We start from the raw sequence: 8,928 nt of genomic DNA on the forward strand, positions 1-8,928 counted from the left end.
ACACTCTGCCCCTCTGCCCAGAGACACATGTGACACATACAAAATGCCTTTTGATAAGTTGCAAAGTTTCAATAATTCCAACACTATTGAAAAGTCCAATTCCAAAGTCTCCTTTGACATTCAAGACAGACTTTTAGCTGTGAGCCCCTGTAAAATTCAAAAAGAAATAAAACTTCAATCATACAGAAGCACAGAATGGGCAAATACATCCATTCTAAGGGGGAGAAATAAAGGGATAGAAAGGAATGGGATGAAAGTAATTGAAACCCAGTGGGTCAGATACTAAATCATGCAGATCTACATCCACCACTTAAGGCAAACTGTGAAACGTGAGCACAAAGAGCTTGGGTGGCCTTGTTCTGATCGCATTGCTGGTTCCAGCCCTCAAAGTATTGCTCTTGGTTAGTTCTATTGACTGCTCAATGTTTATTTATTTATTTCTTTTCATGTTCCTGAATTATCCAACTACTGAGATCGCCACTAGACTTCACTTTAATCTGATAGCTTCACACTCTGCCTTCCCCAAAGCAAGGCACACTGTGTGGCATCACAGGTCTTCTAATATCTGAGTGGATATATCTCAGACTCACCATTTTTCTTTCTGTATCCCAGGAAAATCAAAATCACCTGGATGATACCAACTTCTGCTACCAGATTAACCTTTAGGTCATGATGGTAGAAGACTCTCAATGCCTGAATGGCTGATCTCTGTAAACTGAATCCCAGGAAATCAATATCTTATGGGCCCCTTTTCAAAGAAGATACTCTGCAACTCTATTTTCAAATGAAAGCATTATAGTTTCACACTTCTAAGCGTGTGAATAGAGATCTTACCTTTCTCATTGTACATGTACAAAGCACTTAGGATTTTTTTTTTAATTTTATGTATTTGGTTCAGGGTCTCACTATGAAGCTCAGAGTCACAGTGATAATACCATTTCATCCTCCCCAGCACTAGGATTACAGGTCACCACATCCAGTCCTCTTAGTTTCTTTTTAATACTATTTTTTTTTCAACAAGACTTGTCTCCCTTTTTCCAACTTTTACATGCATTTCTTTTTTGGCAAAACTCCAAAGATTTGAAATGGACTTTTTCTTTAAAATAATTTTATTGAGAAACAAATAACAATGAGACAGTTTCAAAACCAATTAGTAGGATAGTTTCAATTATCAATATATTACATTTGGTTGTCCTTTTAGTGGTTATTCATAGTACCAGATACAGACATCATACCCTGTCCACAAACACTATTAGTGCAAATCTTTCTATTCACTGAATTAAGAGAAAGTATCTGTATATCTATGCTTACTATTATAATATACAGATACAAAATGGTCCTTCATTTGTATCCCTCTTCTTTTTTTTTTTTTTTGTTTAGCTTTGTCAGAGGTCAGTATTCCATTGATTTTTTCTTCTGATATTTAGTGTATCCAGATTGAATGTAGAAGTGATCATGCCACAGGTTCAACACTGGGCTGCTTGAAATTTTTTGTACTATATTAGTCCATTGACCTTAATCATGTCTCTAGTGAAGTTTCATGATATGAGAAAAGTGTAGACAGATTTTCTGTGACAGCATAGTGTTGTATCTAAATGCCAGTGGAATATATGTTCCCCATGAATGCAGCCTGAGTCTGGCTTTCACTGTGTACAATTCTCTCAAAATTTTCATCTTATGAACTCTGACCAGAATTTCCTGCCAAGTATGGATCATGGTATTCAAGGACAACAGGCTGTCATCTCTAAAGTTTTCCAAAATCCTCCTGAAAACCAGTTTCACCAACCAAATAGTTATGACCTACCTGACCAGGTATTTTCATTTCAAGAACCCCATCCCCATACTAAAATCTGTCTTAGTCACTTTCTTATTAATGTGACATAATACCCAGCACCTTCATCTTAAAGGAGAGGAGATCTATTTTAGGTCAATTTGCAGAGGACTCAGGCCACAGCTGACTTTTCCATGACAGGAAGGGTATGGTGGAAGGTTCTGAAAGTGATTCACACCATGGCAACCAGAAAACAAAGTGAATAAGGAGCCCGGGGGGTACACAGGCCTTTCCAGGTCACATCCTCTGTGTCGTGTCAGCTGCTATGTCCTGAAAGCATATTCAACTGCAAAGTTCATTCTGTTGTTTCTGCATTTGAGTCTGCCATCCATAGGAAGAAAGTTCTAAAGCACGAGCCAAAATAAACCTCTCCTCTTTTAAGTTGTGGTTGTCAGATACTTTGTCCAATGAATGAAGAAAGTGACTAAAATAACTGATGACATAAAATCCAAGTAAAAGCAAGTATGTATAAGGATATTGATGGAATAAGCACTGTGGCAAGGAAAATGGCAGGCACAATTGCTTAGTGAACAGTGACAACATCTTAGAAGTAGCCCATCGTCTTTATATTTAAGTCACTCAGTTTGTCTTTGAAATCCCATGATATAGACACCAGTGTCCTTAATGAGAAACAGAGATTAAGTACTACTAAGTAAGTGATAGAACTTAAGAAATCAGAATCTAACCTCCTATTCCAAACCGTGGTATACTGTGAAATAGAATTTAACGTCATTGAGAGGTAAGGAGGTCATTGCATATATTTAAGATTTTTCATTGACATTAGAAGTCACTTTGAAATTGTGAATAAAAAATATTATGATTCATCTTAATTATAGCCAGATAACTGCCTATATTACTAAGAATACCTATAGGTGAGGTCAAAGCAAGGATGATTGATAGCTATGAGTACACTGCTGATAAAAATGAGTGAAGATGGTAACATAGACTAGAGTGGTATGCCTTTTGAAAAGTTGCAAAGTTTCAATAATTCCAACACTATTGAAAAGGTCTAATCCAAAGTCTCCTTTGAGACTCATGACAGACTTTTAGCTCTGAGCTGCTGTAACATTCAGAAAGAAAATAAAAAACTTTAGTCATACAGAGGTACAGAATGGGCAAATTATCCCTTCTAAGGGGGCCAAATCAAGGGAGAGAAAGAAATGGGACAAAAGTAATTGAAACCCAGTGGGTCAGATGCTAAATCATGCAGACCTACAACCACCACTCAAGGCAAGCTGTGAAACATGAGCACAAAGAGTTGGAAGACCTTGTCCTGATCTCATTGCTGGTCCAAATACTATTAGAGCAGTAACATTTGCTATAATAAAAAATACAAGATATAATAATGGGTCAGAGAGATAGCTCAGAGAGATAGCTCAGTGGCTTAAGAAACTTCCTGGCAAGCACAAGGCCCTGAGCTCTACCTTAGATATAAAAAAAGATAGAATAGTGTGTTTAAGTTTAAATTCCTCTGAAACTAGAGAGATGCAAAGTATCATTACACTGAATGGAAAGACAAGGTCTCCAAATGAAGGGAAAGATGCTGCTTCCTGACATACCACATCAGCTTCATGTCCAAGTGGGATACTTTGGTGTATTGTGTGATAAAAAGGCTTGACTATCTATCTATCTATCTATCTATCTATCTATCTATCTATCTTTCTATCTATAGTATTTGTGACAAGACATATGGCACTGCTAATAGTTTGAGCATGGAACATAAAGCTGAAATGTGGAAGAGTACTCCTAAAATTTAGCAGGAAACAGAAGGTAAGTAGGATATAGGACAGCATGAGAACAACTAGCCAGTGTAGTATCAAGAAAACAAAAAGATGTGCTGTGAAACATGCCTCAGTGTTCCTAGATTGCGTATGGTGAAAGCTCTCATGTTATGAGCCCTGGAGATTGACTATTGAACTAACCAAATGGATGTAACTTGCACTCCTGAGATTTGTAACTTTGGTGAAATTTTAGAAGCACATGAGAGTTAGAGAGACACGGCAGGAAGCAGGGGTGGGAGACACGACAGAGTGACTAAACCAAAACTTTAAGGAGACTTATTATGTTGGGAATGTACATAGTGCAACTCAAATCATAAAGAGCAATATCTAATGAAGAAAATTTCTTCTTTTTACATTTTAAAGATGGTTCTAGTTTATAGTGATAAGGTTGAGCCAGGAGAAGGAAGATATGAATAACATAAAAAAGAAAAGAAAATACTAAAAGATTTGGGCAAGTGAAACCAGAAAGTATGTAATGTACACAAGGGTTTGTCTGGCTGACAATCAAAGAAAAATCATATACTAGAAAAAAAAAAGAGGAAAGAGTAAATACAGAGGTCCTAATGTGTGGGGAGGAGCAGAAACAGTGCGGTAAAGGTATGAATGAGAAAAAGCTAAAAGTGATAAATGCGTAGAAGAGGAGAAAAGAAAGAAAAAGCCTAAGAGAAATCCTACAATTTCCAAAACATCACTTGAAACTTCAAATCAAAGTAAGTTTTTTCAACATGGTTATATGTCTTTTTCTAGCTTTATTTAAATAAAATAACTGCTATTTTGTATGAAGTTATTGAAATCGAGATGATGTTAGGAAGAAAGAATCTAGGAGACAAATGTATTGGAATGATCAGCAATGTAGATATTGGGCTAGCCAAATAGCTCAGCAGATTAAAGCACCTGCAAGCAAATGCAGTGGCTAGAGTTTCAATTCCTGAGCCTGCCATGCTGGCCCTGTCCCTGTGGCATGCTGAGAGGGCAATTGAGACTGGGTGTGGTGATAAATACCTGTAATCTAAGCTCTTGGGAGGCTGTAAACAGGTGGATCACTAGGAGTCCAACCTAGTAGTGAGACCCTGAACACCCTGTAGAACCTTCCAAAAAAAAGAAAGAAAAGTAGATATTGATGTCAACTAGAATTAAAACAAAGCAGGATTAGGGACAATAACATTTTGCAAGAAGTTGTTTTTTCAAAGAATTGAAAGGAAAAAACCAGAGCAGTAGCTAAATTATTTTAATCAGAAAGAGTAATTATTTTTTCTATTAAGTACTTAAGCTGCACCCTAGCCAATAGGTTCACTGCAAGCTTTACAACCATGGTATCCTCCATAACTCATCTTAGCTTTGTTTTCTTCTGAGTAAGAAAGCACTGAGGACAATTTCATAGCAGAAGTGCAAGACGCCCTTTCTCACATTGTTATAGCTGCAGAATAATGACAAATGTGGAATTTTGGAGATGCTGCAATTTGTTGAAATAAAAAACATTTTTCTAGCTGGTTTTCTGAGATTTTTTCTTTTTTAGCCCAAAGCAAAATGCAACTGTCAGCAAGCAAAAGCGAATCATTTATATCACAGCAGGGCACGAAGAAGATAACAAAAGAACAGTGTTAAACCAACTACAACCTCTTTTCCTCTGATCACTTTCTTTTCATAACTAGAACTAAGTAATTAAAGAAAACCTGGCTTATTTATTGGATGTCACAAAAAAAGCAATTCAAGGAGAAAATTTTGTAGCTTAAGGGAAAAATATGGATTGAGAACTAGAAACAACATTGTAACTGAATAATTTTAGAAAGATGTGAACATCCATTTTAATTACAGCTTTCTGGAAACTGTTTTTCAGAAATATACGAGCACCTTTCTCATTGAAAACAAAAGACTTATATTACCTTTTACCTTCTTTTCTGAAACACACCTCAAGCAGTAATGTGTTGTACTTTTCTCTTGAGAGTTGAAGATAATCATACATTATACCTCGGGAAGGAAAACTTCAATGTTGGTCAAAGACTCCAAACTCTCAGTTTTACGATGAGTAAGTTTTGGGAACTGAATGTCTAACATAGTGATAACAATTCATCATAATATATTGTTCACTTCAAATTTGCTCGGGGTGTAGATTTTTGATATCCTTCACACACACACACACACACACACACTCACACACACACACATGTACTTGCATGTGCATGCACAGATGCAATAATAACCCAGGTAGTGATTTAAATGTGTAAATTTAGTTTTGATATTCATCTTATAACATAAAAACATATGTGAAATTTACATGCTATAAAACTTGAATATATATTTTTTGTTAAAAATCTTTCAATAAACCTGGAAAACAAATTAAGAGAAAATGAACTGATTTGAAGAGCAGGCAGGCAATTTACAGAATTTAGCTCAATTTAAATACCCAAAATTGAGGTGTAGATACTTACACACTTCTTACCTTGACAGGTCTCAAGCTATGTTTTGAGGTTTGGAACTCTGAGACCCTCTGGGAATGCCGCCTTTGCAAGCTAAAAAGGCACCCAAGTTCAGGGTGCTGTATAAGTAAGTACATCATTAGAAACTTCAGATATAAAAGCAAGAAGCATTTGAAGAGGGAAAGAAGTAATTCATATATTTCTTGAGCAACTAATGGAAATACACACAGGTAGGAAGGTGCAGACTGCGAATACATATCTTTAAGAAACACTGAGTGAAGAAAAGTAAATGGACTCAAATCCTGTCCATAACATTTAGCTAAAGCCACATGAAAAGAAAAAATAAATACATTGACGTGATTATAGATAGGATAGAAAAATGATAAACAATATGGTGAAAAGGAGGTTAATTGGGAAGTCTGGTTTATCAAAAAACCATTACATGAACAAACATTAAGTTAATCTATGATTTGTTGTAAAGGATATTCTTTTCTCACTTCATAATTCTTTTAGAATTAGCAAAACTGTTCTGTGTTTATCCATCTAAAACTATACTTGAAAACTAGAGGTTAAATTAGTCTAGACATATAAAATCATAAATTATGTAATAAAACTAATAGGGACACATATAGACTGACAAATGAAGGCTTCTATATAAACCACTGCAATTTCCTGCCTGTTCCACAGATGCATAACTGCATTCCAAAGATAACTATAAACCACTGCTTTAGGCTTACTTTTTAAATCAGATTATTTTGTGTGTGTTACTTTACATTTTTAACAAATGCGTAAGAATTTCTTAAATATTTTAGTTCTGATTACCCTTTTGGTGACTTCCTTTTTCAACCCATTATATTGCCATTTAATTTGATACGTGTTGCTGCACTTCATGCTAAATATTGTATAATTTTCAATCATTTTGAAATGTATTTAAAGATTTTTGGGTCGCAGGAGAGAACCCTCAGCGAGCACATCCCCTGGCGTCCTTGAGCCTGAGCAGACCGCACAGACGCGGCCCTGAGGCTCCTGACCCTGAGGCTCCTGACCCTGGCACCCGCATGCCTGTCTGTAGCCGGAATCTTGGCTGGTGCCCAGTGTGCAGGACGAATTCATATCAGTGTACAGTTCAAGCTGCGGCATGAGGCTTCGGCGAAATTTCTTGGTGACTAGGAATCCAGAAATTTGACAAAAGGAAGCAAAGTGATGGCTGTAGATGATAGCTTACATAGTAGGAAGGGCAGGGCAGGAAAAACAATAGCAGCGAGTCCAGGCATGAAGACCTTTCCGGAAGCAGGGATCTGTCACATATCCAGCGTCTCAGGAGATGGGAAACCCTTGAATGAGGAGCTCACTGGCAGTTGTAGTCTGGTGAAGTTTTATGATAACCCACAAAGCAGTGATGGCAACAGCTCCCGCCTGCAGTCTTGATTGCACTGCAATCGCCTCGTGCAGTACGCAGACACCCTGGAGCACCTGCTGAGCACAGGACATGGTGTGGTCTTGGAGCGCTCCATCTACAGAGACTTTGTCTTCCTGGAGGCGATGTATAACCAGGGCTACAACTGGAAGCAGCGTGTGGACCACTATAATGAGGTGAAGAAACTGCCTCCTCATGTGGTGGTCTACATCGATGTGCCTGTGCCAGAGGTCCAGCGGAGAATCCAGGAGAAGGGCGACCCACACGAAATGAAGGTCACCTCTGCCTATCTCCAGGACATCGAGAATGCCTGTAAGACCTTTTTGCCTCAGATGAATGAGAAATATGAGGACTTGATACACAGTGCAAAGGACATCTGAGATGCAGTAAAGATGGTAGAGGACATTGAGTACCTTAAGTAAGACCAAGGACCCTGGCTGAAGCAGGATGCCTGCAGCCTTCACGACCTGCGGATGCTGGTTCAGGAGAAGTTGGAGGTGCTGAATTTCATGACTATCAACTGTCTATCTCCCAGAAATCACAATCGGAGCTCACCAGACCAACCGAGCCTTCCATAAATTCAGAGAGCTTCCAGGACGCAGGTACGCCCCTGGGTACAAGGCCGAGGTGGGTGACAAGTGGATCTTGCTGAAATGAGTGGTGCCCTCCGTGTGCTCTACTTCATGGCAGTGAAGATGTGTCTGCCCTGGGGACACTCTGCGGGGAGCAGATGCCTGAAAGTCACACAGCAGAAGAGACGGCCTGGCAGAGACAATCTCCCTTATAGTTAGTGAAGTAGCAGAAAGAGCTGCCATTGAAAAGCTTTGGAGCCTCCCACATTATCGGAGTCCTCTGCAATTGCAGGGAAGACACTGTGAGCAGCAGCCCTCTCCACTGCACGCTCCCTAACCAGGTGCTTTAGTCGCTAAGCTATCTGGCTGGCCCTTGCCCCCCTGCAATTTTTTAAAAATCTTTTATTTATCTGGTACAAAGTCTTGCTATGCAGCTTGGATTTATACTGATCTTCTGGTTAGCTCCCCAATGCTGGGATTATAGGTTTGTACCTCCATGTCTGGTTTTAGTACTACATGGCACGTAGTACTGAGGAGCAAACCTGGGTCCTTGCGCTTGTGAGGCAGGCACTTAGGTAGACAAGCTCTCTCAAGCCCTCCTCTGTTTTTTTTGTTTTTTTTTTTTTTTTTTTATCACGAGGTCTTGTTATATTGCTCAGGCCAGCTTCAAACTCTAGATTCTCAAGGATCTGTGTCCTTAGTGCTGGAATTTGAGTGTGTGGCATCAGGCCTGGCTGGTAACTATTCCTGTTTTAAGTCTTTTTGTTTGTTAAAATTGTTAAAATTTCTATAAAGTACATACTTCCTCTAAAGTAGAATTTATGAAATATATAAATTGGCATACAGAACTTCACAATGCATGATATATGATTTTACCACTAGTTTTTACCAATTTCCCATATATAAGAAT

General features: G+C 38.4%; 1 pseudogene; it reads left to right on the plus strand.

Moving 5' to 3' along the window:
- The first annotated feature begins 289 nt into the window (after positions 1–289).
- LOC101584323 lies at positions 290–8,103 on the plus strand (annotated as a pseudogene).
- The last annotated feature ends 825 nt before the right edge of the window (positions 8,104–8,928 follow it).

Source organism: Octodon degus, unplaced genomic scaffold (genome assembly GCF_000260255.1).
Source record: "Octodon degus isolate 3935 unplaced genomic scaffold, OctDeg1.0 scaffold00006, whole genome shotgun sequence".
In the NCBI taxonomy this organism is placed as follows: domain Eukaryota; kingdom Metazoa; phylum Chordata; class Mammalia; order Rodentia; family Octodontidae; genus Octodon; species Octodon degus.